Source organism: Dromiciops gliroides, chromosome 6, assembly GCF_019393635.1.
Source record: "Dromiciops gliroides isolate mDroGli1 chromosome 6, mDroGli1.pri, whole genome shotgun sequence".
Taxonomy (NCBI): domain Eukaryota; kingdom Metazoa; phylum Chordata; class Mammalia; order Microbiotheria; family Microbiotheriidae; genus Dromiciops; species Dromiciops gliroides.
The window spans coordinates 68,860,451-68,875,861 of NC_057866.1; the positions used below are offsets into that span (position 1 = coordinate 68,860,451).

The 15,411-nt window shown below is 37.1% G+C and overlaps 1 protein-coding gene across 2 annotated transcripts in view; it reads right to left on the reverse strand.

Annotated features, from left to right (window-relative positions):
* The window catches only part of LOC122732809 (sodium-dependent phosphate transport protein 2B-like), a 61,378-nt gene extending 46,515 nt beyond the window's left edge, over positions 1-14,863 (reverse strand). For both annotated transcript variants that reach the window (XM_043973202.1, XM_043973201.1), the window contains exon 1: positions 14,630-14,863. The gene's annotated coding sequence lies outside the window, so the exon portion shown is untranslated. The remainder of the gene's footprint in view (positions 1-14,629) is intronic.
* Positions 14,864-15,411: the final 548 nt, after the last annotated feature.

The window sequence follows — 15,411 nt, forward strand, 5'->3', positions numbered from 1 at the left end:
AAGAGAGCCCTAGTGCTTGAGGCTGTTAAGGTAGCAGGGGTCCTTCCTGAATAAAGACAGAGTGCAGACCAGGAGAAGAGTAACCACCTTGGAAGCATCAAAAACTTGCAGACTCCCAGAACTAACTCTGAAAAATGGCAGCAAGAAAAAGCCTGAAGCTTGGGACAGTGTTTTCCCACCCCCAGTGAACAGAGTCCAATAGTACCATAAAATTCAAAATGAAGAAATAGGCTGGAAAAATGAACAATCAACAAAAAAAATTGACCATAATAAGCTACAAGAGTGGCAGGAAAGATCAAGATATAAACTTGGGAAAAGACAACAATGTAAAAACAACTACCAAAAAAGGCTGAAATAAAAATGCTAATTGGACCTAAGCCTAACAAAAATTCCTAGAAGAATTAAAGGAAGATATAAGAGTGAAGAAGAAACATTGGGGTGGGGGGGAAATGAGAATGACACAAGAAAATTATGAAAAGAATTAACAGCTTGGAAAAAGAGGCATCCCCCTAAAAAAAACCCTGAAGAAAATAACACCCTAAAAAACAAAATTGGTCAAATGATAAAAGAAGCACAAAAATCCACCTGAGCTGAACTCCTTAAAAAGAAGAATTGGCCAAATAGAAAAGGAGATACAATAATTCACTGAAGAAAAGAACTCCTCAAAAAGTAGAATTAGCCAAATGGGAAAAGAAGTACAAAATCTCACTGAAGAAAATAATTCCTTAAAAATTAGAATTAAGGAAGTAGAAGTTCATGACTCCATGAAACATCAAGAAGCAACAAAATAAAGTCAAAAAGAATGAACAAATACAATAAAATGTGAACTATCTCATCAGAAAAAAAAATGAACCCGGAAAATATATTGGGGAGAGATAATTTAAGAATTATTAGACTGGGGCAGCTAGGTGGCACAGTGCATAGAGAACCGGCCCTGGAGTCAGGAGTACCTGAGTTCAAATCCAGCCTCAGACACTTAACATTTACTAGCTGTGTGACCCTGGGCAAGTCACTTAACCCCAATTGCCTCACTTAAAAAAAAAAAAAAAGAATTATTAGACTACCTGAAAGCCAGATCAAAGATAGAGCCTAGACATCATATTTCAAGAAATTATCAAGGAAAACTTCTCTGTTATCTTAAAACCAGAGGGTAAAATAGGAATTAAAAGACTATTGATCATCTTCTGAAAGAGATCCAAAAATGAAAACGTCCAATAATATTATCACCAAATTCCAGAATTTCTATGTCAAAGAAATAATAGTTTAAGCAGCCAGAAAGAAACAATTCAAATATTGTGGAGCCATAGTCAGGATCATGTTAAAGGAGCTGAGGGCTTGGAGTATTCTGGAGAGCAAAGGAGCTAGGATTTTAATCATGAATTGCCTACTTAGAAAAATTGAATATAATCCTTTTTTGGGGAGAAGGGGATGGATATTTAATGAAATAGAAGAGTTTCAAGCTTTTTCCTAATTAAAGATCAGAGCTGAATAGAAAATTTGACTTTCAAATACAATGCTCAAGAGAAGCATAAAAAGGTAACAGGAAAGAGAAATTATAAGGAATTCAATAAGATTAAACTTTACGTTCCTACATGGGAAGATGATACTTGTAACTCCTAAGAACTTTATCATTATTAGGGCAGTTAGAATGAGTTCACATAGACAGAGAGCATGGGTGTGAGTCAATTATTTTGGAATGATCTCCAAAAAGGAATGAAAGGATGAGAAAGAGAGATGTACTGGGGGAAGGGAGAGGTAAAATGGGGAAAACTTTCTAACATAAAAGAGGAACACAAGCAAGAACTTTTAAAATAGAGAGGAAAATGGAGGGGGGGAGAGAGGAGCAATATTTGAACCTCACTCTTATTGGAATTGACTCATACACTTGGTTGTATGTAGAAATATAACTTACCTGACGGGGAAATAGGAGGGGAAATAGATAAGAGAAAGTTGCGGGGAAGGGCATGAAAATAAAAGAGTAAATTAAGGAAGCAATGATTAGAACCAAAAAAAGACTTTTGAGAAGGGACAGGATAAAAAAAGGAGAGAGAAGAAAAAACCAGAAGAAAATGGGATGAAGGGAAATAAATAGCTAGTAATTGTAACTAAATGTGAATGGGATGAGCTCACCCATAAAACTGAAACAGCAGAATGGATTAGAAAACAGAATCTAACAACATGTTGTTTACAAGAGACACACTTGAAATAGACACATGCAGAGTTAAAATAAAGAGCTGTAGAGAATTGCCTATGCCTCAGCTGAAGTTTAAAAAAAAAAAAAGGCAATGGTAGCAATCATGATCTGAGACAAAGAAAAAGCAAAAATAGACCTAATTAAAAGAGATAATCAGAGAAGCTACATTGTGCTAAAAGAAACCATAGACAATGAAATAATATTTTAAAAATTATAGCTGGTTCTATGACAAAGGCCTCATTTCTCAAATACATACTGAGTATAAAGCTGAGTTAATTTTATAAAAAAATGAGACCAATTCTCCAATTGAGAAATTCTCAAAGTATATAAACAGGCAGTTTTCAGAAGAAGAAAGCAAAGCTATCTATAGTCATACCAAAAAAAAAAATGCTCTCAATCACTATTTATTAAAGAAATGCAAATTAAATAACTGAGGTACTACCCCAGCCCTATCAAATTGGCTAATATGACAGAAAACAAAAATGAAAAATTTTTGAGGGTATGTGGGAAAATTGGGACACTAATGTACTATTCGTGGAGTTGTAAATTATCCAACCATTCTGGAGAGCCATTTAGAATTATGCCAAAAGGCCTATAAAACTGTGCATATCCTTTGATCCAGCAATACCATTACTAGGTCTGTATCCCAAAGAGGTTTTTAAAAAAGGAAAAGGAAAATGACCATTATATACAAAAACATTTATAGCAGTTCTTTTTCTGGTGACAAAGAATTGGAAATTGAGGGGATGCCCATCAATTGAGGAATGGCTAAGCAAATGGTGGAATATAATTGTGATGGAATATGATAAGAAACAATGAGTAGGATGCTTTCAGAAAAACCTAGAAAGACTTACATTACCTGATGCAAAGTTAAGTAAGCAGAATCAGGAGAATATTGTAAAAGCAATATTTTATCAACTGTAAATGACTTAAATATTCTCAGTGATATAAAGATCCAAGATAATTCTGAAGGACCTGGGATGAAAAATGTTATCTGCCTTCCCAGAAAGAACTGATGGAATCTGAATACAGATTTGTTTTTCTTGATTTTTTTTTGGTCTGTATTTTCTTTTACAACATGACTAATATGGAAATATGTTTTGCATCACTGTCCATACATAGTCTATATCAAATTGCTTGCCTTTTCAAGGAGGAGGAAGAAGAGGGAGGGCAGGAGAGAATTTGGAGCTCAAAATTGTAAAACACACACACACACACACACACACACATGCGCACGGCAAGACCTATATGAACTGATACACAGTGAAGTGAGAACTGGGAGATCATTGTGTACAGGAACAACAATGTTGTAATGATCACCAACTATGAAAAACTTGGCTACTCTGATCAATATAATTGACATGGGCTAAATTAGGATATTAGGATAAATTAGGACATTAGGATAACTCAGAAGAAGTTTCTCCTTTGAGAAGCAAAACCAAGGTGACAAGATAACAGGACAGACATATCAAGGAGTCAAGGGACTATTAAAGTTTAAACTGTCCAACTAGATATCAGGACGGACACACCTAAGAAGTAAAGGAAGATAAAATTCTATAACAGGAAAGCCAATTAGGCGTGGCTACTACCAGGGGAGCCAGGAGCCAGAGATAACTCTAGAGGTCAGGACCATCATTCCTAAAAAAAAAAAAAAAATCCTCCTCAACTCTCAAGAATGACAAACATCCAAGCTTTCCTCACTCCAGCCCCCAAAGGAATTTTCCATCTTCAGGGGGTCACCCCACCTACCCTCTATAAAAGCTTTTGCCTTCCTTCTCTTCTGGGAGAAAGATGTTTCTAAGCCATCTCCCCTTGAGGCTAAGTCCTCCACTTCCCTCTTGGTCCCTTTCCCTAGCTCCCAATAAAGGACCATTTTAATTCTAACTGGACTGTGTGTGAGTATAATTCTTTATAGAGGAATACCTAAGGACCCCCACACCATTTCCCCCCATGACAATAATGATCCAATAGAATTCATAATGAAAAAAGAAAGAACTGATGAACTCAGTACAAATGGAAGTATAATTTTCTCACGTTATTTTTCTTGCTTTTTAAAAAATATGGTTAATATGGAAATGTGTTGTGCATGAATTCACATATATAATTGATGTTGCTTGACTTCTCGGTGGGTATGGGAGATGATGGGAGGGAAAAAGAGAATTTGGAACTAAAATATATAAAAATAGATAATTTTTAAAATTTCAATTCAAGCTAACATTTGTTTTTCTTTTGTTGGGGTAAAGGAAGGGTTAAAGTAAAGAAGCAGATAGGTTCTAAGAAAGGGGAAAGCTATTTAGCACTTATTCCTACCCACCCAATTGCTTTTTCACATTTTTCCTTTCTTCTCTGTCTTCCTTGGTGGACCAGTATAGTTTCCTTTGCCTGAGGCATACAAATAGTTTCCTGGTTCAACTCAGAAATCTGAAATGAAAGGAAATCCTAAATACTTTTCAAGAGCTAGCAAAAAGATTTCTCTTCACTGCCTTTATAACAAACACATGCATGCTGTCTTCCTGTGGTCTCCTCTGGACACTCTAGAATTTTTCCTGAAATATAGTGCCCAGAGCAGAACATAATATTCTAGATATTATCTGACCAAGGCAGAGTCCAGTAGGACCATCATGTCACTGGGGTCCTGAACCCTTTGTCTCTTTCAATGATGCCCAATTTAAGCATCATCTAGGTATAAGACACTATGCTGGGTGATGAGGATACAAAGATGTCATAAAGGGACTTACAGAAATGGGTATATATGACATTATCAAGAATAAGTGTAATAAAAAGACAGATGTTGTAGGGGCAAAAGAATGAACCAGACAGAATCACCAAACATTGGTACCTGAAAGGGTCTTCTTAACTCAAAGCCCCACAACCTAACCACTGTCATATGGCTTCCCATTATTCCACTCTTCATATGAAGAAAGGAAGACAAACAGATGATGCAGCTGCTCCATAGTCACCCAGGTAATGGGCCTGAGTCAGGGCTCCAACACAGGTTTTCTGATTTAACTTCTATACTAGCTTTCTTCCTCAAAGAGTGCTAAAGAGACAGGAATAAGGGAACCATCACTTTCAGCTGGGGAAACAGTCCTTGATCTGTTTTTTTTGGCCCAGAAGGCTTAGCTTTCATTTTGAACCTCTAGGACACAAAATTCCAATTACTTTGTAGTGTAAGGAGCATGATGAGCTTCCAGAGCACAGGAACAGTATGGTGGTCTTTTTTAAAAAAATTATTGGTATGTTTTGTTTTTATAGCATCTTCATTACCAAATATATCCTTCTCTCCTTCCTTCTCCAAAGAGCTATTCCTGATAATAAATAATAAAAAGAGGAAAAGAGAAGCAATTCTTTTTTAGGGGGGAATAGTTTTTTTTATTTTAATAAATATTTTAATTTAAAGTTTTGAATTCCAAACCTTATCCCTCTCTCCCTCTCTCCCCTCCCCTCCCCCTTCCCTGAGGTGGTAAGCAATAAGATACAGGTAATACATGTGCAATTATGTAAAACATTTCCATATTAGTTATTTTGTATGAGAAGCCAAATAAAAGAATGAAGACTCAAATAAAAGAAGAAAAAAATAAAGAAAGTGAAAAATAGCATGCTTTAGTCTGTGGTCAATCAATATCAGTTCTTTCTTTAGAGGTAGATAGCATTATTACTATTCCTTTGGGACTGTTTTGGATCATTGTATTGCTGAGAATAGTTAAGTCATTCACAGTTCTTCATCTAACAATATTGCTGTCACTGTTCACAACATTCTCCTGGTTCTGCTTACTTCACTATTCATCAGTTCATACAAGTCTTTCCTGGCCTTTCTGAAATCATCCTGTTTGTCCTTTCTTATAACACAATAATATTCCATCACCATCATATACTGAAGCTTATTTAGCCATTCCCCAATTGATGGGCATCCCTTTGATTTCTAATTCTTAGCCACCACAAAAAGAGCTGCTATAAATATTTTTGCACAAATAGGTCTTTAAGAAAGACAATTCTTCAAAAGTAAACCACACATCAGCTGAGTCTGACAATATAGGCAATGAGAGGACAATGCCTTCTTCTTTTGCATGACTTCTCAGAAAATATGAAACATTAAATTGCATACACATTGCCTCATCCACCCCATTAACTACCTCAGGAATGTCATCTGGAATGTCAGAAACAATTTAGCTCCCCACAGTCTCTCCCTCCATCCCCTCCATTCTTCTCACTATCCTTCTGATCACCTAAGTCCATTCATCTATCTATCTATCTATCTATCTATCTATCTATCTATCTATCTATCTATCTATCTATCTATCTATCTATCTATCCATCCATTCATTTATTCATTTATTTATTTTGTGGGGCAATGAGGGTTAAGTGACTTGTCCAGTGTCACACAGGTAGTTAAAAGTGTCAAGTGTCTGAAGCTGGATTTGAACTCAGGGTCCCCTGAATCGAGGGCTGGCGCTTTATCTACTGCACCACCTAGCTGCCCCTCTCACCTAAATTTATAACTCCAAAGTCATCCTCTTCTTGCTCCACACATCCTTGACTATTCTAGTATCTAATGATTTACCAAGACATTTCTCCCCTCTACCTCTCTCTCTATTCTAGCCACAACAATCCCTCCTTGAAGACCTCAAGTAATTGAGCATTTCCTACTCCTATGAGACAGCCCATTCCATTTTTGAGAGACACAAATTGTCTAGAATTTTTTTTCTTATGATACCTTACAATCTGCTGTGCTGTGACTTTTCATCTAGCCTAGGTCTGACCTCTGAGGCTAAAGAGAACAAATGTAAACCCTCTTCTACATTCTACAGAATATAACCCATTGTTCAAAATAACACTTCAGATATTTGAAAACAGCTATTATATTCCCCTTAAATCTTCTCAAGCATGCTTGAGTGGTATGGGTTTGTTTTTGTTTTGTTTTCCTGAATCCTCATTGTCTTGGTAACCCTTCTCTGGATACTCCCCACTTGTCAATCTCTACCCTAAAATATAGTACCTACAATTAGATGCAGTATTCCATATCTGGTTTAACCAGAACAGCGTGCAAAACTCTAACCTATCTTGATTCTATATACAGGCATATCTCAGAGTTATTACAAGTTCAGTTCCAGACCACTGCAACAAAATGAATATTGCAATAGTGAGTCACATGAGTTTTTTGTTTTCCAGTGAATATAAAAGTTATGTTTACACTATACAGTAGTTTAAGTGCACAATGTCAAAAAAAATAATGTATATATATATATGTATATATACACATATATATATACATATATATATGGAGAGAGAGAGAGTAATTTAAAATTATTTTATTGCTAAAAAAAATACTATCATCTGAGCCTTCAGCATGTCATAATCTTTTTGCTGGTGGGGGGTCTTGCCTCAATGGTGATGGCTGCTGACTGATCAGGGTGGTGGTTTCTGAAGGCTGGGCTAACTGTGGCAATTTCTTAAAATAAGACAACGATGAAGTTTACTCCATAGATTAACTCTTACTTTTCATGAAAAATTTCTCTGATGATGTTTGATAGCATTTTACCCACAATAGAACTTCTTTAAGAATTGGAATGGGGGGGGGCAGCTAGGTGGCACAATAGAACAATTACTAGCTGTGTGACCCTGGGCAAGTCACTTAACCCCAACTGCCTCACAAAAAAACAAAAACAAACAAACAAAAAAGAATTGGAGTCAATCCTCTCAAACTGCTTTATCAACTAAATTTATGTAATATTTTCAATATTGTTGTGTCTCAAGTAATAGGGAGGTCCAAGGAGAGGGAGAGAGATGGGGAATGGCTGGTCAGTGTAGCAGTCAGAACACATGCATTTATCAATTAAGTTCACTGTCTTATTTGGATTCAGTTTGTGACATCTCAAAACAATTACAATGGTAACATCAAAGATCAATGATTACAGATTACCATATGAGATATAATAATAATGAAAAAGTTTGAAATATTGCAAGAATTACCAAACTGTGACACAGAAGTATAATGTGAGAAAAATGGGACCAATAGACTTGCTCAATACAACCTTCAATTTGTTATTAAAAAAAATATCTGAAAAGCACAATAAAGTAAAATGAGGGATGCCTGTAATATATCAATCACTGCAGTCCAAGGTCACACTAGCCTCTTTGGCTGACGTTTTGAACTGCTTAGTCATATTAGTTTGCAGTCCACTAAAATCCCTAGATCTTTTCCACAGGAAATGCTTTCTAGTTACATCTTTGCCATCTTCTATTTATTCATTTGGCTTTCTGAACCCAAGAGAAAAACTTTACATTTATCCCTGTTTAATTTCATCATGTTTGTCTCGCAAAGACACTTCCTTTTTGGATCCTGATTCTGTTGCAGAGTATATGAAATATTCCTACCAACTTTGTGTCATTCCTTCCCAATAAACCTCCTGGTAAATGTTTAACAACTGGCTGTCCAAGCAGAAAAGAAAAAAAAAAAATTACCCGACATGCTTTTAAATTTAATCTACATTATTAACATTTTCCTCTCTCCCTTTCTCAAGTCTAGACAGTCAACAAAACAATAAATCAAGACCTGAATTCCAAGGTAAATTTAACAAGGCAGCTAGAGCCAGCTGCAAAACCTGGAACCCTGGACTGGCAGTGACCTGGGTTCATTCTGGCTGCTCCCAGAACCTTCTAGCTCTGGCCTGTGGTCCCTTTGGCTAGAAATGAAGTGTACAAATTTGGGGTATTTATTCCATTAGGACATGCCTGAGCACTAAATTTTAAAATCCTATAAAAGTTGGATGTAGTATTCAAATACAGAGCTAAGGAAACTAGCATAAAATCAAACCCTAGAGGGTTACCAGACTCTGAGCGGAAGTCTACAGCACATCAAGAACTCAGTTTGGGTTCTATGAAGTCCATTGTCTGGCTCAATGTTGCCATGTGAACCACTGACTATTATACAAGTGAGCATAGAAAAAGTGAGTGTATGTTACAAGATTTTGTGGTAGGAGTTAGGGCGAGGTGTGTGACGTCTACTTTAGTGTGAACACACACTATAAAATGGAGGTTAACAACCTCTTAGAAATAGTATCCCAAGATGTTGACCTTTTTTCTATTTTAAGTGGGAAAGAGGAGGGAAGATAGCAAGGGAAGCCTCTAAGCCATCTGTGTGGTAGTGACTAAATTCTCTGCTACAGAAAAGATGACTAGGGCAGCTAGGTGGTGCAGTGGATAAAGCCCTGGCCTTGGATTCAGGAGGACCTGAGTTCAAATCCAGCCTCAGACACTCGACACTTAACTAGCTGTGTGACCCTGGGCGAGTCACTTAACCTTCATTGCCCTGCAAAAACAAAAAAACAAACAAACAAAACAAAACAGAAAAGATGACCAGACAGCACTTCATTTTCACTATGCATACACTAGATTGGCAGCCTATGCTCTAAGGTTTCCTGTGAGATATGGAAAAGAACAGAGGAAAAAATGTTGTTTCATGTGTAATAGTGGAATAATCTGAATTCAGAGGAATAAGGTTCAGCTCTCACACTTTCCACCTATGTGACCTTGGGCACCTCCCTTGACATCCCTAGGACTGAGTTTACACATCTGTAATGTGAGAGAGTAGGACTGGATGGTCTTTGATGTTGTTTTCAGCTCTAGAGCTATGACTGTAATTTTAAAGGGCCTGAGAACATTTTAATGCATTAAAGTATGGCATCTCATCTTCGTAGGAACAGGTGTCACTAATCAGAGACAGTATAATATAATGGAAAGTATTTTGGACACAATCAAAAGACTGAGTTCTAATCTAGGTACTAACTAGCTCTATATTCTTGGACAAAATCAATCATCCTTTCTGAACCTAGCTTTCTTCCTCTGTAAAATGAAAGTATGGAATGAGATCATCTCTAAGTACCCGTTTAGTTCTATCTGTCTACTTTAAATAACTACATTTTTTAAAACTGCGATTTTTATGCATATCAAGTTTATTCTAATTCTTTTGTACATATGCATATCAAAATATCAGCATTGCTAGGAATTTGTTCCAGTTATATTCATAGGTTCTAAAATTAAGCACTATTAATTAACTACTTTAATTATTTATCTGTTTTATTATCATCAATTATTTTATTGTTATTGATTATCTTTATTATCAATCATTTATTTAATTAATTGGTTATTGGTTTTAATTATTAGCTAAGAATTATTCATTAAGAATGGGTCAAAATGGGGGCAGCTAGACGGCGCAGTGGATAGAGCACCGGCCCTGAAGTCAGGAGTACTTGAGTTCAAATCCGGCCTCAGACACTTAACACTTACTAGCTGTGTGACCCTGGGCAAGTCACTTAACCCCAACTGCCTCACTAAAAAAAAAAAAAAAAAAAGAATGGGTCAAAATAATACATTATAGTCCCCATTACTTAGGCTCCTGCTGATTTAGAGAAGGTTGTTGGTGTTAAATAGATGGTACAGATGTTATAGATGGTATAGATGGTCTTACATATATATTGTATATGTTATATATATGTGTGTGTATACATATATAAGGAAAGAGAGAGAGAGACTGTAGAAATTAAGACCTGTAAAAAACCAACAGAACACATTGTGGCATAGAAATATAATGGAATATGATTCTACCAGAAGAATTGATAAATGTGAAGAATTCAGAGAAGGTTGGGAAGGCTCATGAATTTTGTAGAACAAAGTATATAGAACCAGGAAAATAATGTATACAATAGTCACAATAATATAGAGGAAAACTGCCTTGAAAGACTTCAGAACTTTAATCAATGCTCCAAACAAACATTAATTGCTTTGGAAGATTGATGGTGAAGCCTTGAACCTCTTGGCAGAGAAGTGGTAGGCTAGAGGTATGGAATGAGGTATATGTTGTCAGACAAGTCCAGTGTGTTGATGTATTTTTCTTAACTGTATTTCTTTGTTACAAGAGAGAATTATATGGGGAGAGAGTTTGGGAAGTCTTTGAAAAGCAACAGCAATGTAAAAAAAAAAATCTTCCATTAAATTTTTTTTTGGTGAGGCATTTGGGGTTAAGTGACTTGCTCAGGGTCACACAGCTAGCAAGCGTCAAGTGTCTGAGGCCGGATTTGAACTCATGTCCTCCTGAATCCATTGCGCCACCTAGCTGCCAACTAAATATTTTTAAAAGACAGGAAATAATAAATTTGAAAAATACTTTGTATGAATGAATAAATGAAATAAAAGCAATTATCTTTTATATTTGTATAACAAGGCTTTTTCAAACCCTTTGGCATGAATTATGTTTGATTTGGTAAGATTAGTATGAGTGGAAAAAATTGGGGAGAACATTTCACTTAAAAGCAATGTTCTCTGTCAGGAATGTAAACACTACAAGGATGCAGTGTTTTATAAGTGTTATTTTTACTATGTCACATTAATAAATGCCTTTGCTAAGAGTCAATTTTGTCTACTGGCTGATTGTTAATGAGACATACCATGGTGGGACTTGTGATTTATAATAGTAAGAATAGCAACCCATGGTATATTCTAGAAACTATGAGAATACTAGACACTTGAGTGACCCAATCCATATGTGAAGAACCATAAAATGCAGGAGCTGGAATTGACTTCACTTTGAGATCATAGGATTTAGAGTAAAAAGGCAGTTTATAGATCATTTAATCTAACCCCTTATTTTATAGATGAACCTGGGGTGCAGGGGAATTAAATGACTCACCCAGGATAATACAGTGAAATTGGGGCCTGAAATTGACCAATGGGATTCTTCCTTATGAGCATACGTAGTGTATTCAGCAGATGCAATCCCCATATAAACTTTGAAGCATGTAAAAACATTCAGTCATTGGTTCAAGTACAACAGACATGTGGCAAAGAGGAGCCTTTTTGATTAGCTGTGGAACTTAAACTAAGGTATTATAAAAAGTCATTAAGCAAAACAAAACAAAACAAAACAAAAACAAAATTTAAAGGGGCAGCTAGATGGTGCAGTGGATAAAGCACCAGCCATGTATTCAGGAGGACCTGAGTTCAAATCCGGCCTCAGACACTTGACACTTATTAGCTGTGTGACCCCTGGGCAAGTCACTTAACCCTCATTGCCCAAACAAACAAACAAAAAAAGTCATTAAGCAAAGGGGTCCTTTCTCTCACTTTTGATCTCCACCATACCTTCCCTGCCCTGTGTTTCAGGAGATACAATGCTAAAAGACTCTGCATGAGGAAAGAACTTGGATCCTCCCCGTCTAATGCCAACATGTGGCCCCATGAAGTTTTTGTCTCTTTGAGTTTGGTCTTTCCTGCTTTTAGGTGATGCACATGACCTTGTGATCTTCAAAAGGCTGGGAGAGGAAGTCCTCCAGAAGATAAGGCACTCAAGTCCATGCTGAGATGGATCATTGATTAGAGAAATCCATATTAAAACAACCACCTCACATCTATCAGATTGGCTAACTTGACAGAAAAGGAAAATGGTAAATGTTGGAGGGAACGTGGGGAAATTGGAACGCTAATGTACTTTTAGTAGAATTGTGAACTGATCAACTATTCTGGGGAGTAATCCGATACTATGTCCAAAGAGCTTTGAGGCAGCTGGTGGCTGAGTGGATAGAGCACTGAACCTGAAGTCAGAAAGAACTGAGTTCAAATCCAGCCTCAGACACTTCCTAGCAGTGTGACCCTGGGCAAGTCACAACCTCTGACTGCCTGATAGAATGGACCCACTCTGTCCACTGGAGAAGGAAATGGCAAACCACTCCACTATCTTTGTCAAGAAAACTCTAAATGGGGTCACAAAGGGTTGAACACTACTCAACAACAACAACAACAACCAAAAGGCTATAAAACTATGTACCCTTTGACCAAACAATACCACTACTAGGTCTGTATCCTAAAGAGAGCAAAGAAAAAAGGAAAAGGACACACATGTACAAAAGTATTTATAGCAGTTCTTTTTGTAATGGCAAAGAATTGGAGATTGAGGAGATGCTTACCAATTGGGGAATGACTGAGCAAGTTTTGTTATATGATTGTGATGGAATATTATTTGTGATATAAGAAAGGATGAGTAGGATAGTTTCAGAAAACCTGGAAAGACTTACACAAACTGACGGAAAGTGAAATGAACAGAACCAAGAGAACAATGTATATAGTAATAACAATATCGTATAATAATCAACCGTGTATCACTCAGCTATTCTCAGCAATACAATGATTCAAAACTGAAGGACTTATGATAAAAAATGCTATATACATCCAGAAAAAGAACTGATGGTGTCCGAATATATAGCTAATACTGAAATGTTTTGCATGCCTGCCCATATGTAATCTATATCAAATCACTTGCCTTCTCAAGGGTATAGGGTGGAAGGGATAGTAGGAAAGAATCTGGAACCCAAAATTTTTAAGAACAAATGTTAAAAATTTATGTTTAGGGGCAGCTAGGTGGCTCAGTGGATAGAGCACCGGCCCTAGAGTCAGGAGGACCTGAGTTCAAATCCAGCCTCAGACACTTAACACTTACTAGATGTGTGACCCTGGGCAAGTCACTTGACCCCAATCACATCACCAAAAAAAAAAAAAAAAAGAAAGTGACCTTGATGGGGCTAACGCTATGTTGAAACTGCATTAAATCTGAATCTACTGTCCCCAGGGTTCAATGTGCTATAGGGGAGAATGTGCCCACAGGTTTGTAGAGGGCCAGGGGGAGTGAGTGTAACTTCTTTTCTTGCCAAATCTTTGCAGGAAATATTCCTGTGTAAAATTGAACTATTGCTAATTGCTTAAATGGAACTAGAGCTCTAATCACTGGTGGTTAACAGTGCAGGGACATACTGGAATGGAAGATTGAACCAATAGTCAGTGAGTCAGAAAGCATTTATTAAGCACAGAAATCTGGCAGGCACTTTGCTAAGTGCTAGGAATACAAATATAAGCAGAAAGAAAGACCATTCCTGCCCTTAGGAAACTTACATTCTAATAAGAGAAGACAACACACAAAAAAGGGAGTTTTAAAGGAGGTAGGGGAGAAGTGAAGGTACCCAGAATGGGGCATGGTAGAGAAAGCACAAAATGCAGCCTGGAGAGAAATGCAGCTATGGCCTGCCTGGGTATCCTTCTTAAACAGAAGTTCAAGAAAGAACCATCTCATCATGGGAAAAGGCCAAGGAGTGGAGGATACTTCCAATGTGTGAATTCCAGGGCAGTATAAAGAGTCAGGCCTAGAACCCAGGTCTCCTGACCCAGTGTTCCTTTAGTTGGTCATAGCAAGAAGAGAGAACCCAGAAATTCCATTAGTCAGCAAACTGTTCATAAGACAGAAATGGCAGGCAAGGCCTACACTAGTTTAGAATGCAGGTCCATGTATATTGAAGAGAATGGCAGAAAACTAGAAGTAGCATTACATTGTGCATCAAGGAAAAGCAACGAACATGAAAACAAAACTACATAAACCTTGATATGAAAACTCACCAACGTTTCATAATCCCAAGAACATTCACATATCGACCTAGCAGGAAGACAAGAAAGAGATAATGGAGTAGATCCATCATTCTTTCTTTTTTTAATGTGTTATTTTCCTGAGCAATGACAGTGAGACTTTTGGATCCTAAGACCTCAGTAGCAGATTGCTGGAAGTAGAAGTGTCACTCAAGAAGACAAAAGTGAGAAGAGAGGTTCTACAAGACCAGCTGCACACCGAGCACTGGAATCCATACTGGAAATGACACAATCTAGAGAGCAGGAAGGGATTAATTTGCAATGTATAACTAGGAAGGGAAAAAACCAAACAAAGTCCCCTGAAATGGGGAGTAGAGAATTATATGTCAACATTGCTTCACAGCAATGGATTAGCAATAAAGTTCTGTAAACTCATTAGCTACAGTTAAGGTCTGGTTGCAAGAAGGAAATGATTGCAGTACTCGGATAAACATGACCTTCATCCAGTATAAGGGCTATGCCAGGAAGAGACAGACAACATATCATTAATAGGCAAATTCTGCTAGGTAGAAGGTGGTTTCTGTTTAGTCTTGCTTTAGTAGTACGGGCATGCCTTACCAACCACATTAATTTACTTTTTTTTTTTTTTTAGTGAGGCAATTGGGGTTAAGTGACTTGCCCAGGGTCACACAGCTAGTAAGTGTCAAGTGTCTGAGGCCAGATTTGAACTCAGGTTCTCCTGAATCCAGGGCTGGTGCTCTATCCACTGTGCCACCTAGCTGCCCCTATTAATTTACATTTAAAATATGCTTTTA